Source organism: Thamnophis elegans, chromosome Z (genome assembly GCF_009769535.1).
Source record: "Thamnophis elegans isolate rThaEle1 chromosome Z, rThaEle1.pri, whole genome shotgun sequence".
Taxonomy (NCBI): Eukaryota; Metazoa; Chordata; class Lepidosauria; order Squamata; family Colubridae; genus Thamnophis; species Thamnophis elegans.
This window is the reverse complement of record NC_045558.1, coordinates 35,694,548-35,710,428: the sequence shown is the minus strand read 5'-3', so window position 1 is coordinate 35,710,428 and position 15,881 is coordinate 35,694,548.

Below are 15,881 nucleotides of genomic sequence, written 5' to 3'. Positions count from 1 at the left end.
TGGAGAATAAATAGGACTTTCAGATCCAGATATACAAACAGCTACTGGCCAATCAATCATACATCATGATAGTAGACAAGGACTGGAAGACAGTGGTGGTGATAGATGTACCTATGCTAAGTAACAACATCAGGAAAAAGGAGAATGACAAGCTTGGAAAAATATCAGACTCTGAAACAGAATTAGCAAAAACATGAAAGCAAAAGAAAAACTGGTTCCAGTTGGTAAGAGAACTCAGACTTGTGACTCCTAAATTGCGAGAGTGTTGCCAATGGATTCTAGGAACAACCTCGCTGCTTTTGTCCAGAGGAGTGCAGTGGGAGGAACATCCATGATACTGCACAGAACCCTCAAACTCCTAGGTTGTGCTAAAAGACCTGAAATTGAGGAAGACACCAGTCAAAGGGTTCAGTCAAACTCCCACAACATTCATTTCACTACTGTTAAAAAACTTCAATTTATTAATCTCTATTTTTTATTGTATATTACAATGCATAAACCCTACTTCTGCTACATCCTATGAAACTAAATTCTAAAACAACCCACCAATTATCAACCAACTTGATCCCATTACAGGGTTGATAAAATATAATCTATAGCATCATGTATAATAAGGAGAAGAAAAATTCTTATTCAGAAACATACACAAAATCTATTTAGAACAAGAATGAAATGATTTTTTTCAAAGAAATAAATCCAGCAGTTAAAACATTAGGCCTATTGAATTTTTCATCATTAGGGTCTGCAGAGACATATACAATTTAATAATAATTTAAATTTATCCCACTGCTGAAAATGCAATTATTTTATATTGACTATTTTTCTGACTGAACTAAGCATATTCTGGATATAAATTATTAATCAGGGAACAAAAATGCAACATCTCATACAAATTAAGTGGTGTCTTTTCCTTACATCTCCACTGGAATTTTTTAGCTACATGGGCAAAGTACTAAATATGTCCTTAATTAACATGAATTAAATTTATTCTGATAATCACAACACACTATGAGGCTCTAACCAACCTGGCCCATATTTTACCCTAAACATTTGTTAGCATCTTTTGACCCACACACCCAAGATGCTATTTTAGGGGGGGAGGGAACCCACCTTATGCTTTCAGTGTATCATATTAAGGAAGCCTTTAAATTTTTTTGATATAAAATTTTGAACTTAATCTGATGGATTAAGTGGAAATTAAGTGAGATTTTTTCTGTTTTATATATCTCCGTGAACCTCCTTACCTATTTATGAATTGTAATTAGAACACAAACAGAGAAAGGGAGGGAGAGAGGGAGGGAGAGGGTGAGAGGGGGGAGGTAGAGGGAGAAAGAGATTGATTTATACTGATGTTTCCTCTTGGGATTGAATTAAAACACTGGAAGCCAGGGAGGTTGCTGAAGTGATAAAGAGTGAAAGACAGTACATTTTGCACTCTGAGGGAAATGAGTATTCAGAAATACAAAATAAAAATATATAAATAAAAATAAATGTCCTTTTGTTCATAATATAATCATACAAATATCACACACCCTCATGAAAATTGTTTTCTTTTGACAAAAAAATGAAATGTTTACTTACACTCTATAACATTGAAGGAAGGAGGAAACCAAAGAATGTTGATGATCCAGTGTTACTTGGGAAAAAGCTTTCTGCTATGCACTCCCTTTGTAAAGGTAATCTATATGGCGAACATAAGAGATTAAATTATCTTAACTGCATTTTGATTTTAATATCAATTTGTCATCCTTGTATGACCCACCTTATATGACCCACATGATCCACACTACAACCATTTCTAAACAATAGATAAAATAAATTTTAAGGAAATTCCAGAGCTCACCACATCTCACAAGGAACATTTCACATTTAAAAGAGCATCAATCTTTATGGAGTATGTCTGAGGAAATGTAATTGTCTTGCTAAATTCCCTGTTTGCTCTGAAAACAGAAACCCTAAATAGCATGTCAACAGCAGAATCCTAGCCCCTCTTTGTCACTAGATTAACTGGAGAGATGACAAGGGCGGTGATTCAACTCTTCAGGTCCATTAGACTCACTGTGAAAGGTTTCATTCATTTACCCCCTGGCAGAGTGGAACTCAATCTAAAGATGGGAACAAGCACTGTGTTGGAAGCCAAGTTGGCCTTCCTACCATCTAACACCAAAGTGGCAATTAATTATGTATGGAATGTGGCCAGGCACTTCTGCATTATAATCAAATGAGACCACACAGACAAAAAGACAATGCTTCATCATGTATTTAGCAATGGTGGAAAAAGTAGTGTATTTGTGTATATATGTATGTAAGTGTGTGTGTGGGGTGTGTGCACATATGCACGCATTCAGTATTTTCACAATCATAAAAGAGAAATAGGAAACCAGCTGGCAGGGCATTTTTACAATGATTAAACAGCATGTTCATATGGTACAGTGCAATTCACTCAAAAATAAATCCCACTGAAAGAATAGGATTACTTTTGTTTAAAAATGCAGTCTTGGCTGCAATGTCCAATTTCCAAAGAAATAAATCTGAGAACATTATAAGAAAAAAAACACCTTGCAGGATCAGCCGAAAAACCTATCTAATCCAGCATTCTTCTCCATATAATGGCTAGGCAGATTAAGACATGAGGTTGACTGACCACTGTATGGTGATAGTCCATATGAATATATAATTAACCATATTGATCATATTTAAGACATGTTGCTTTTGATTCTGGACATCACAGAATCATGCCATGAAAGCCAGCAGCCACATATCCTGATCAAAATTAAGGTGTCCAGTTCCCCTTTAAAACCATACAAAATTATTGTAATGAATTCTATATTGTACACATTGTATACTTATGGTATACCACTGTCTTTTACAGACTGAAGCAGTATCTCTGCTGAACTTCCTTTTTAAAATCAGGAATTGGGATATGTTGTTTCTGAACCTGCTTCAACACTGTACTTAAATATGGACTTTCTGAAAGTAAAACATTTTCCACTTTACTTACTGGAACTTAATTCTAGGAAAATACTTTGCAACTTTGGGTTTATTGTTGTTGTTGTTTGGAACAAGAATTTCAATAATGTTTCTTTCAAAATATATTTGTTTTTTAAACATATATATAGGCATACCAAGGGTTGTGACACTAAATACATACTTATTTCCCTGGCTCAGTTGATAAGGAGAAGAACCTTGTGGCTTAGTGGTTAACACATCTGCCTAAAATGTAATACAGCACAGGTTCTAATCCCAGTAAGGGTATGGCTAGCTGATGAGAGCTAAATAGCTTGAAATAGATCTATACTAGTCTCCCTTTATTTATTTATCAGCACAAATACAACATATATATATATATTTGGGCATACCAGGGGTTGTGACTTTAAATCATATATGTGTGTGTGTGTGTGTGTGTGTGTGTATGTATGTGTATGTATATATATATATATATATATATATATATATATATATATATATATGTATGTATGTATGTATGTATGTATGTATATATGTATATATGTATATATGTATATATGTATATATGTATATATGTATATATATATATATATATATATATATATATATATATACACACACACACACACACACACACACACACACACACACACACACACACCTAGTTTGAGATTTACGTTGTAGTCCAGATGATCCAAGAAGATTTTAGAAAATTCTCTGTTATTTCCAAGGTAGTTTTTCAACAATAATGAACTTCTACACTATAGTAAATGGTGAGATAAACCATTGTCATTTAACTTGGAAACTAGAATCACAAGTGACTTTTACTTTCAAACTTCTCCTAAAATGGAATATAAAACATTTCACTAATCCAGAAAACAAAATAAGAAGGCAAGCATTTGTAACTTGATTGTTACTCCCCCACCCCCAATTCAACCATTCTCAGAAAAGCATTTGGGACCTCAGCTGATATATAATTCTTGCAAAATGTTCTTTCAGAGATAGTAAATTTGGAAATATGGATCATATTGTCTTACCATATGGCATAAGTGACAATGGAGTGGCTAGTAACTGTCTGATCACTACAGTTCAGTCTCAGAAATAAAGCTGGCCGCAGAGGTTATTCTGTATGTCAGATTAATAAATAATATAGGTTATTTGCTACACAATAGTAAAATTTGGCAAATAATGGACACTAGTGGAAGAATTATTCTTATGCAATTTCCAAGATTTATTCTGCATGCAGTAAATCCAAATTATATGCATATTTATTCTTCTTAAATATAAATTTTTGTACATGCAGATAAAAAATGGATGATCAATGTTTCAGATTTTGTTTTTAAAAAGAGAGGAAAATGGATATGAATGTACAGATATTACATCACTTATACACTGTAGTAAAGGGGAAAAAATCAGGAGTAAAAGAAGAAATAACAACCAGATTGTTTGGGAACCCAATCCCACAAATAGGTGCAGGTATTTAGGAATTACCCTAATTTAAGCGCCTGTGAATTTTTATTATTTTTTAAGAAAATTGCCTATGACTCTTTTGAATTTCCCATAGAAAACCTGACATTTATAGACATAGCTACCTTTCAGAAGAAATAGTCAGAGCGTTTTGTATGTGATTATGTGGATAAGTATATTTACAGGTTTAAAAAGTTAGGTTTGGGGTTGGCAATATCCTGATTGCAATATCAATGAAAATTGCAAATTCTATGGAGGTACCTCTAGATATAAAATATAACAAATTATAAAAGGATAGGAGAGTTTAAATTTAAAATTATATACTTATTTTTTAAGGAAAAGTATAGCCACATTTTTTTTCTTTTGGGATACAATTGTAAATGACATTTTTAACCAAAAAGCTGAAGAGCTCTATTCAGGCATGATAAGATTGTGAAGAGGTAAGTGTAATTCAGTGAACAGTAAACTTGACAAAGCGATGTGATGGCTAAGTGGCTAAGATGCTGAGCTTGTCGATCAGAAAGGTCAGCAGTTTGGTGGTTTGAATCCCTAGCACCATGTAATGGAGTGAGCTCCCATTACTTGTCCCAGCTTCTGCCAAACCAGCAGTTTGAAAATGCAAGTAGAAAAATAGGGACCACCTTTGGGGGAAAGTTCCATGCACTTTCAGCATTTAATCATGCCAGCTACATGACCATAGAAACGTCTTTGGACAGCGCTGTCTCTTCGGATTTGAAACGGAGATGAGCACTGCCCCTTGGAGTCAGGAACAATTAGCACATATGTGCAAGGGAAACCTTTACCTTTTAAACCTGTCAAATGTCTCTGCTCAAATAACATTACTAAGGAAAGCTTCTTGAAATTGCTCACCATGTAAGCAATATGATATTATCATATCAGAATAGGCCAATATCCTTTCTCCAAAACACTGTTATTTAAAAAAGATAAGTGCCAGATAAACTATGCCTATAATTGAAAGATCTCCCTGTCAGTCATTTGACTCCCACTCTTTTTTTCTTCCCCTCCTGCTGTCTGGTTAAGTGGGTGGTGAGTTTTTTGTTCTGAAAGAGTTACAGTTTTGTCTTGTATTATTTTCAGAATATAAATCACTCACTCCTAGTAATAACCTCTTATAAAGTCTCTGTGGATACAGGAATCGAGCTTGATACACAAGGGGGTTCCACCACAAAACCGCGGAGGACAAAATTGTGCTCGGCGAAAGCGCGCATCTGACATCATCACAGCGCGACGAAAACATCGCACTGTGATCGAAAAATGTAAAAATAAAGCGAAAACCTTACCCTAACCCCCCAAACCTAACCCTAAACCTAACCCTTAACCTAACCCTAAATCTAACCCTAAACCTAACCGTTAACGTAACGCTAAACCTAACGCTAACCCTTAACCTAACGCTAAACATAACCCTAACGCTCTAAACCTAACCCTAACCCTTAACCTAACCCTAACCCTAACCCTAACCCTAAACCTAACCCTTACCTTTATGTGAATCGGCTTGCTTTAATTTTAATTTTATTTCAATTTTTAATTTTTTTTCGTCGCGCTGTGATGACGTCACATGCGCGCTTTCGTCGAGCGCGATTTTGTCCTCCACGGTTTTGATGGGTCACGACACAAGGGACATTCCAGATTTTTGAAATATGTACACTTACAGTAAAAAAATTAAAAATGCTGACCCTTCAAAACAAGAAAGGCACAAAAAAGGATTAAACATAATAGGAATATTTTAAATAAGAAAAAGAGCAAGGATCTAAACCAGGACTTCCTTTAACTCCTTCCTTAGTTCAATTCATATGTGTTTCTTTAGGTCATTTTTGACTCAAGGAAACTTCCCCATGCAATGTTCTTTCCCTAAAATCACCAGCTGAGCTTGTGATTGACTAAAACTCAAGGTCTTCTAGTTTCTACTCTGACTTTAACCACTACACAAAACTGCCACTCCCTTCCCCCAATTGGACCTAAATATTTTCCCCACAAAGGTCTACTATAGGAGGAATAGTTGCATTTAGATTCAGTGTCTATGATCCTGCAGCATTTCAAAGGATAAAAAATTGATATTGTGTGTTTTATATCATGGACAAATAGTTTGTGTGCTGAATCTCCCAGTTTATAAGATATAAATCAGGGATGTAAAACTCCAGCACACAGGGTGCTTAGATCTGGCCTGCAGAGCCACTCTGGAAACAGTGAAGGACCAGGCCACGCTGCCTCTGCAGCTCCATTTTCATCAGCAACAGCTTCCTGCAACCCTCTGCCAGCAGAAAAGCTGGCCATGGCCACCCAGCCCCCCCCCCCAAGGTCAAACACAACCCTGATGCAGTCCTCAATGAAACTGAGTTTGACGCCCCTTCTATAAATTGAATTCTCACACCCTTAATTAAGTATCTGAGGCAAAGAGGAAATACCAAAATAATCCAAATATTTCAAATAAATCACAGGTAGTCCTTGACTTACAATTGTTCTTAGTGGACCATTTAAATTTACAATGGTATAGAAAAAAGTGACTTATGTTCATTTTTTACACTTACAACCATTGCAGCATCCCCATGGTCATGTGATCAAAATTTAGATGCTTGGCAACTGACTCATATTTATGATAATAGTGTCCCAGGCTCACATGATCACTTTTTGCAACCTTCTGACAAGCAATGGGAAATCAGATTAACTTAATAACCATAATACTAACTTAGCAACTACAGTGATTCATTTAACAAATGTTAAATGACAACAATGGGACTAAACTTACCTAATAAGTTTCTGCTGCTCAGCAGCAGAAATTTTGGGCTTAATTATGGTCATAAATTGAGGACTGTGCGCACATGATTTTCATTATTCTGATTCATGATAGTACATGAAATATTAAGTCATGCATTTCTTTTAACTGTGATTTGTTGAATCACAATTAATTGCATCCATACAACTACACTAAGCTAAAATTAAACAAACCAAATAACGGTTTAATGAGATGTGTGAACAAAACCAGTAATTTATCCTTCTGCTATCTTCCAAGAAGAAAAACAACAATCTGACCCTAAGTGCAAACAAAAACGGGGGGGGGGGGGTTGCAGGAATAGGGATCGTGAGAATGACTCACACTTCCAGCCAGCAAGTGTAGGCTGGCTCAGCACTTTCATGATGCCAAGCCCAAATTGGAAGAAGAGCATTTTATTTTTCTCCACCCTTTATGCACTTAGAACACTGTTGTTTACAGCAAATGATCACTGTTGCCATACCGTAGTTTTGTTTCTATAGAAATCAAGCTGAATTTTTTTAGCCTAACTTTTAAAAATGAATACATGTTAATTTGCTGGGAAAACAAAATTGCTGTAGCTTTGAGCTGCTCAGTGGCAAAACTGACACAGGTAAAATAAATCATTAAAAGCTCTCCACCATCGTTTACAAATTGTCCATGCCATATAAAAACTATTTATCCCACGAGGAACTATATTTGTACATATTTATCATTTATTTATTTAGTGTATGACAATATATATTAGCCAGGAAACCCCAGGGTTAAAATAAAGTAGTTGTTGGCTGCCTAAAACTGCTAGTCCATTTGGTTCACAGTCCCACACTATCCAGGGAATGAAGTAACTCTGTGCTTAGAATGTCATCTGTTGCTTTTTCCAATGATTTCACTTTGCATTTGGACAGGTCCAATGTCAGTTGGATTCATACTTTCCTCACAAAGCACTTTTTCCATCAAAGTGGTACCTATTTATCGATTTGCATGTAGCATGCTTTTTGAAGTGCTAAGATGGCAGAAGCTGAGGCAAGTGACAGGAGCTCACTCCTGGGCAGTGCTAGGACCATCGTCTTCTCTATCATCTTTAAATCCCAGAACCATCACACCTCTTCCCCCATCCCTTGTGACTAGAAGGGTAGAGACAAGCTTTTGATCATCTCAGCTCCATGTCATCAAGCTCATTACCAGTCCCCTTGCCCTCAACCCACTTGGGCTGGTCAGCCTAACTCCCCAAGTCATGAAGTAGCTTCTGGGAGAACAGTAAAAGAAGTCATTTAGTTAATTAGATTTTCTTTCAACAGACAATTTCACATTAGAGGTACTTCTGAATTTACTGTTACTTTGAGAAATAAGGAACTTTAAAAGTTTCCTTCTTTGTTAGAAGTTTCCTAGACTCTGGTTTGTAGTTCTCAAGTCAGCATTTGGGAATAAAGGGGAAATTTTAGTCATCACAGTTTTGTAATATATTTCCTTTTTAAAAAAAATAGCTATAGTGATAGCACTAAGATTTGTATACTCTTCATTGTGCTTTAAATCACTCTCTAAGTGGTTTACAGTGTCAGCACATCGTCCCCAGCAATCTGGGTCCTCTAAAGGATAGAAGACTGAGTCAATTTTGAGCCTGACAGGATCAAACTGCAGGCTATGGGCAGAATTAGCCTGCAACACTGCATTTCAACCACTGAGCCACCACTCAAATGCAAGTTATTAGGCTGTGAGATTTAATTGCATGTATGATCCCTTTGGAAAAGAAAAAAAATCCTTAAAATAACTGGAGTTATTGGATCAAAAAATATTATCATATTACCAAAAACATTATGTCTCTTTCTTTCCCTACTCTGTATCTATGACTAGAACTTGGTCACAGTCTGTAAGCAACAGAAACAATCTGATGAAACAGGTTTGACTGCTTTTTTAGCCAGAATGAATAGTTAGGTTATTATATTAAAACCACTGATCCCCCACATAATACACTTGGGAAGAAATGTATGCACCAGGCTTCTTTCGCACCAGTATTTTTAAAAATAGTATTAAAAATTGAAGTTGACATGCAGTGAAGTAAAATCTCAGCTTCCAAAGCATTCTTATAATCCGTGGTTTTCTGGCAAAGGTGCTCACAAGAAGTTTCAAATTTCTGTGACTGACTACTGATACCATAATAGTATTTATGTGATCTCTAAAAATGAACATCAACCTGATAGCACATAAGCAATTTAAAAAATGCTGATATGCTTTATATTCCAATCAAATGATGCAACCTTCAAGCAGCTCAACAATCATATATTCTTTCTTTTTTTTTCCTTTTTTCTTTGTCACTCCAAGAAGAGTGGGGGCTGACAACTTTCCATCAAAAGTTATCTTGAGTGATCTGCTGTCTTTCCATTTGCAATAGATTTTTATGCTGATTTTTTGGTGTTTGTCAGTAACAAACAGCTGATACTAATGCTAATCAAGGTGATTATAATAGCTGTCCAAGAAGAAAAGAAGTATTAATGAGAATTTAGCCAATTGTCATTTCAGATTTTCATTAATTCTGTTATTTGTCACTTGCTTCTATCTTTTGATGGAGGACAATTATGCCAGCTGCTATTTGAATAGAGGCTGTCCAGCTACATTTAAATAGATTTTGTCTTCATTAGCACTTTGTGTAAATTTATCCAGAGAGAGTTCTTTCACACTGTCATTAAGCAAGTCCAATTCATGCTATCATTCAGAGTGCTAAAGGAAAATATTACAGATGTCTTACAGTTTTAGAAATTATTTCCTCCACTTGAATCCCATTTTAAGTCCTCCTTGATTAGCTCAAAACACATTAGCCAAATAACAATTTCAAATGAAGATATTATTCTTTCCTATCTTCATAAGTGTTTGCCTTTTGCATTGTACTGTTTTTAATTGTTTATTATAAAAAATTATATTAATTTAAAATTGAAAATGATAGAATATTAACTATCCCTGCATATGTCACTCCAATCTGCTCAGAGCAAAATGTAAAATGGTTCATGTAAAATAAAATATTATAGTACCAGTAAGAAAAATAATTTTAATGTTTAAGCATTTTTCAAAAAGTGTCAATTCTCTGTCATATGAAAGTTTTATTATATATGCTTGACTGGCATGTTCAAGAGACAAATTTATTTGTTGTAATATAACCTTAATACACTACTCCATGCTCAGATCAGTAGTCAACTTCTCTGCTTTCAATGAAATTGATGCTTTTAGTTTAGCACTCACAACTCAGAATTTGAGAAAAATGAAATTCAATTGATTTCATTCATATGTGCTAATGGGCAATATGTTCCCTTCAACGTACTAAGCAAATATTTACTGTAGCAAATAAAAGCTTATTTCTGCCCTTTACTTTTTGCAACCAACTCACAACAGGCAACAGCACTTATATTATTAGTCTGATCTTTAAAAATGTGTAGAGATAGTTCACAATTAAGCCCAAAATTTCTGTTGCTAAGTGAAACATTTATCAGTTATTCCATATTTTATGAGGGTTTTTTTGCCACAGTTGTTAAATAAACCGCTACAACTGTTAAGTTAGTAACATGGTTGTTAAGTGAATCTGGCTTCTCCATTGACTTTGCTTGTCAAAAGGTCACAAAACAGAATCAAGTGACCCTTGGACACTGCAACTGTCATAAATATGAGTGAGTTGCCAAGTGTCCAAGTTTTGATCCTTTGACCACGGGGATGCTGCAATGGTCATAAATGTGAAAAGTAATCATAAGTCACTTTTTCCAGTGCTGTTGTAACTTTGAATGGCCAGTAAGGAACTGTTGTAAATTGAGGCCTATTGGTATTAGGATGCAATTTAGGATACAATTTACTACGAAATCTCAGGGGAAGTTGAAGGCAAACAATTTATGTATGGTAGACAGGAAAACAATATGAACATGCCCCTGTTCCAGTTGAGGTTGATTGTAGGGAGACTTTCTTTAATGAAAAATAAGACAGGATCAGGTACCACATCCAGAAACATACTTTTTTATATACAACCATATACACACCATGCAAGATATCATGTTAGCTAGTATATTCTTTTCAGTGTGGTGTAACTTCATATTACTCATACATCTATTTTATGTATGTATGTGTGTGTGTGTGTGTGTGTGTGTATTTATGTATGTATGTATGTATGTATGTATGTATGTATGTATGTATGTATGTATGTAGTTATGTCAAAGTACCTGGTGTGCCCAAATATGGGAGGGAGCATACTGCTTCCCTTTTGCCTTTGGTTCCACCCTAGGAGCCTTCCAGGCAGAAAACCATTTATATATAAATTTGTTCCTTGTTTGATTATATTTGTTCCTTGGTTGATGATCATTTATGCTGCATTGATCATCATGTATGCTGTTTGATAATCATTTATGCTGCACTACAGATGGTGAATTCTTTTTAGATATAAAAGGGCATGCTCCAAAGAATACTGCTCATTTCAGAATGGCTACTGCAAGCTAAGTGGCTTGAGAATTTCAATCTGCAACCAGAGATATGGCATACTTAAGAGGAGGATCTTATATGAAATGCCATTCCAAATTGACATATTTCTGTCTAGTTTTTCTTACGTTTGTTGCTTTTATCTGTTTTATTAGCAAAATGCAAAATTTAGCCTCATCTTTCAAAAGTACAATTGTAATTTCCTATCAGGAACCAAAAAAAACAGCAATTGAACCAGATGCCTTCAGAAAAACACCAGCTGCAATTTGTTGATTCAAACTAGTGTTTTCATATTTACATGCAGCTCAGACACCAAGTCAAATAGATCTAATACGGAAGGTTCACAAACTTCTTCTTTCCTTTCAATCAGGCCTTTTGTGTTGGATAGAAGAAATCAGTGCTGGATTTCAGAGGCAACGGGTACTTATAGATAGATAGCCACAAAAAATAAACTTCAGAAGATACAGACCTACAAACCCCCCCTTCCCGTACACTTTAGAATAGAAAATGATGGTCATCTGTATTATATCTTCAGGAATGAGACAGAGGCTCGTGTCCGGTAACTCTGTAACCAATTTATTTTAACACAACTTGTAACAGTAACAGGTAACAACCAGGCAGGGTGCTGGTTTAACAATGTAGCAACAGAAGGATGATCTGTGTAGAGAGAGAGGCAGAGAAGCAGCTCCAGCTGGACTGGAGTGTTCGTCTGCTCTGGTGCTGAACAACTGACAGTTTGAACGAGTCTGCCTTTTATAGTTCCTCAGACTCGCCCGGCAACTGACAGGCACGTCTGATTGGCTAAGACGCGCCTGGCTGCTGCCGAGCTGTCATTCGTAACAGCGAGGACTAACTTTTACTATACAACACTTCTTCCCCCCCAGCTGTGCGCATGCGTGATGTTTGCGCACGCGTAGTCTTGTAAGTATACAGGAGAACGGCGGACACGCCCCGAACGCCGCAATTGCATTGCAGGCGGATCATCGCATTGATGTCCCTGTCTGAGCTCCTCCCCTCGGGGAGTGAAGCTCCAGGTGACGTCTGATGGCAGAGGAACCCTGAATGGATGACTCCCACTGAATGGTAAGCTGGGCGAAGGGGGCGCGGCCGAGGATGTTGATGGCTTATGACTAGGCCGGTAGGCGGCCTCTGGAAGGGGAAGGCTAGGTCTATGTTGGCCTAAACGTAATGGGTTGGGGTTTTCAACTACGGATTGAGAAGCACTGCTGGGCTGCGATACTGAGCTAGGCTGGCCTGGATTGGAGAAGGCTGGAGAGTTGTGGTTATTTAACTGCGGTTGCGGATTCAGGTCTGGCTGAGAAACGGTTAAGCCAGGACCTTGCGTGTCGGCTTGAGAATCATTTTCTGATGACTGTCGTTGTCTCAATTGATCCAGGTGTCTTCTCCAGGTTGATCCATCTGAAACTCAAATCCTGTAGGAAACGGGCCCTGTTATTTCGGTTATAATTGCGGGCACCCATCTCGTCTCTCCTCCATAGTTTCTAGCCCAAACCAGGTCCCCAGGCTTAAAAGTGCGGGAGGGGGTTGGAGGCCCCAGGTTGCCAGACTGCATTCCTGAATAGACGGGATGCAATCTATCCAGGGTGGTCCACAGGCGCCTGCCCATCAACATCTCCACGGGGCTTTTCTGTGTCAGGGGGCAAGGTGTGGAGTGCTGTGCCAATAAGTAAGCATCCACCCTTGCCTGCCAGTCTCCACGGTTTAGACGGCCCAAAGCCTCCTTGGCAGATCTAACCGCCCTTTCCGCTCGGCCATTGCTGGCCGGGTGGTAAGGGGCAACCAGCGCGTGGCAGACCCCTTGCTCGGCCAGGTATGTTTGGAACGTTGTAGACATGAATTGCGGGCCGTTGTCGGACACTACTGTGTCCGGCAACCCGTGGGTTGCGAACAATCGTCGCAAGGCTCGCACAGTACTGTCAGATGTGGTGGAGTGCATGAGCAATACTTCCACCCATCGAGAGTAAGCGTCCACAACTATAAGGAAAGTCTGGCCGTGAAAGGGGCCAGCGAAATCTATATGTATTCTAGACCAGGGACCCCGAGGCATCTCCCATTCCCGGGAGGGAGAGGAAGGAGGAGATGGTCGGGACTGCTGGCAGGTTTCCGCTGCTGCGAGCTCTTCGGCGGGGGTGGAGGAGGACCATATGGAGGAGGTGGCTCGATTGCTGCAGAAGGAGTAGGAAGTGAAGCCTTGCAGACATGGGCTAAATGTCCTTTCTTTCCGCAGCGGCGGCAAACCGCTGCCTTGAAGGGGCAATTAGCCCGGGCGTGCGCTCCGCCACAGCCAATGCAAGCAGAGGAGTTTGAAGGGAAACGGCTGATGGCTTGACTCTGTCGAGGCTGCTGACGGCGGGGTTGTGCTCCAAGTCTATCTACCTGAAGTTGTTGTAGATAGTCAGGCAGGGAGGCTAGCTCATCAATTAGATTTGTAATGTACGTTGGCTGCTGGAGCGGAGGAGGAGTTGGAATGGTTGAGGCTTGAGTGGCAGGTAACCCTCCAGCAACCGTCATCTGCGCGAGGTAGCGTTCTATTTCGTTGGAGGATGAATCTGCCAACTCCGCAGCGCGAGCCTCGTCTATGGCATAAGCTAATGTGACCTTAGGCTTGCCCAAAAGTCTACGCCTGAGAAAAATATCCTTTAGGCCACAGACGAATTGCTCTGCGAGATTTGCCTCAAGATCTGGGAACTCACACTGCGCTGCAGCAACTCTCAAGGCTTGCAAAAATTGATTTACCGTTTCTGCAGGCTTTTGGACTCGCCTGCGGTAAGCGAAGCATCTGGCTATTTGAGATGGAGTAGGTGCGTAGTATGCCTGCAATCCGTCTGTTAGTTCTTGCCAGGTGAGGTCGTACACCGCTCTAGGGGCGGCAAAGGACCTTGCGGTGGCAAACATTTCTGGGCCACAAGCCGTAAGGAAGAACCCACATTTCCTCGCTTGAGACTGACCTTGACGGTTGTTAGCGATTAAAAAGCATTCAAACCGTTCAAGAAATGCCTCCCAGGTTTCACCTCCAACCCCAAAAGGGGCAAACATTGGCATTCCGGCCATAGCAGTTGGTTGGAGAAGTGGCAGTTGGTTCCTTTTTCTTCTGGTTACAGGTCCCCAGTCCTCGTCGCCAGTATTATATCTTCAGGAATGAGACAGAGGCTCGTGTCCGGTAACTCTGTAACCAATTTATTTTAACACAACTTGTAACAGTAACAGGTAACAACCAGGCAGGGTGCTGGTTTAACAATGCAGCAACAGAAGGATGATCTGTGTAGAGAGAGAGGCAGAGAAGCAGCTCCAGCTGGACTGGAGTGTTCGTCTGCTCTGGTGCTGAACAACTGACAGTTTGAACGAGTCTGCCTTTTATAGTTCCTCAGACTCGCCCGGCAACTGACAGGCGCGTCTGATTGGCTAAGACGCGCCTGGCTGCTGCCGAGCTGTCATTCGTAACAGCGAGGACTAACTTTTACTGTACAACAATCTGTTTGGTGTTCCTTCTCAACTTGTTATTCAAGATTTTGATGTATATTATCAAAGCCTCTACTTTTTTCCTCTGTGTGAGTCTTTACCTTTTATGTGCTTAATTAGTACCATTTGTTTTCATAGTGATTCACAATTGTTTGCATTGCTGACTCAGTGCATTGAGAAGTGAAGGCCAAATCAGTGAAGGAATCATTGTTCCTGATACAGAAATGTTCAGATGTAAGATATATGGCTATTTATTTTAAAAAATTGAAGAATGTAAGGTATTTTTCCTCATTAGGTGAAAGTTTTCCAGACTACTAACTCAAAACAAATGAGAGTTGATGCAAAACCTTCTCCTGGGAAAATATTTTCATAGAATATGAGTATTTTCTGCAAAAGGAATAAAACAGAAATTTCAGACTGGCACAAAGAGAGGTCAACCTAATCCTTTTCTGTTAAAGTATTTTTTTGGTCAAAAGAACCATCTTGGAATTTGTTCATGGAGTACAAATGTCATTCATATATAATTTTTCTATTACACTGCATTGGAGACTGAACTGTCTGCATGGGGTGGATTGAAATAATCAAAATGGCAACTTCAACTGAGAGATGAAGCTCCACCTGTTTTGTATGTGCATTGGCATTGCATGCATCTACAAAAGGTAAATCCTGCAATCATAGCTGCCACCTTGACTTTTCAAATTGGGCAAAAATTATTTGCAGAGGAATATTATTGGCAGAATGCCTAGGGAAAACA